Genomic DNA, 1300 nt, shown 5'->3' on the forward strand with positions numbered 1-1300 from the left:
GCAAGAGGTAGTGTATAAGACAAACCTAATTCTGAACAGAAACACTATTTACACTAGAAACTCATTAGACCAAGTAAAAAACTGAGAACATTCACGTGAATAAACCTACCTGTCTGTAAACAGATTAAGTCAAAATCATCCTGTTCCAAATTTAGTAACCTTAGCAGGTCCTAGAAAACTCATCTCAGAGATCCTTTGGAAACATCTGAAATTGTTTCTTAGGTAAATTAGCTCTTAAGCCTTGAGTGTGTGTGTCAGTTGCCAGGGACAATTGTATTCAAATTGGAATCTCTTTCGCCTAAAGGTGTATAAAGGTCTGGAGTCTTCAGCTTAGGCAGAAGAGTACCATACCTTCTCTCAACTTTCTCTTTGGTCAAGGGAAAACTAAGAAACCTCTGACTCTAGAAGCTTCCCTCTCTTAATTCACACCATTAACCACAAATGCTCTGACTCTAGAAGCTTCCCTCTCTTAATTCACACCATTAACCACAGATGCTAATTCTAGAAGATTCTCTCTTAATTCACACCATTAGCCACAGATTCTCTGACTCTAGAAGATTCCCTCTTATTTCATGCTGTTAATCACAGATGCTCTGACTCTAGAAGGTTCCCTCTCTTAATTCACGCCATTAACCAATGAAGCACGTAGCAATGGGGCACAGCAATGGGGCACAGCATCAGTGCACGGCAGAGGCCGACTGAGCCGGGCAGGGGACAGTGCCAAAGGGAAAGCCAGCTTGCTCAACTCTGCCTAGGCTGGCATCCACGTGCCCTCTCACCAAGCCTGCGGTGTACTGGGCATGCAGACCCAGCCCAGCAGGCATTAGCAGGAAGACAGCACACAACAGATTCCACAACAAACGCAGCCTGGCAGTGTGAGCAGTGACAAGGCGGGAGGGTCTTTCATCTTGTCCTGCTCCTTCCATCAGAAACTTCCAGTAAAATACTTGAACCACCCTTCCTCTGGCAAACGTCTATGCTCAAAGGAAAACCTGGACGGGGGATGGACTAAGATGGGTAATCTAAGTTGTCATCTCGGTGGGATGGGAAATTCTCTTCTTTATGTGTTTTTGGATATTCAGAATATTCTGCCACAAACATAATTAACTTTAGGATCAGATTAAAAATATAAACAAAAACTGGCTCCTCCCCAAAAAGAAAAACAAACGTCTTGCCATTTATATCACGGCAGAAGAGGGCATAGTACCTATCCCCCTCTCCTACATAATACAGTATCAAGAAATGGTTGGTGAAGCATCTGACATGTGACATCTTGACGGTCTGAACAAGAGCAACTACA

The 1300-nt window shown here is 43.5% G+C and overlaps 1 protein-coding gene across 1 annotated transcript in view; it reads right to left on the reverse strand.

Annotated features, from left to right (window-relative positions):
• Positions 1-1300, reverse strand: part of LOC115274471 (putative deoxyribonuclease TATDN2) — a 17335-nt gene that overhangs the window by 1741 nt on the left and 14294 nt on the right. The window lies entirely within an intron of this gene.

This window comes from Suricata suricatta, chromosome 12 (genome assembly GCF_006229205.1).
Source record: "Suricata suricatta isolate VVHF042 chromosome 12, meerkat_22Aug2017_6uvM2_HiC, whole genome shotgun sequence".
NCBI classification, from domain to species: Eukaryota; Metazoa; Chordata; class Mammalia; order Carnivora; family Herpestidae; genus Suricata; species Suricata suricatta.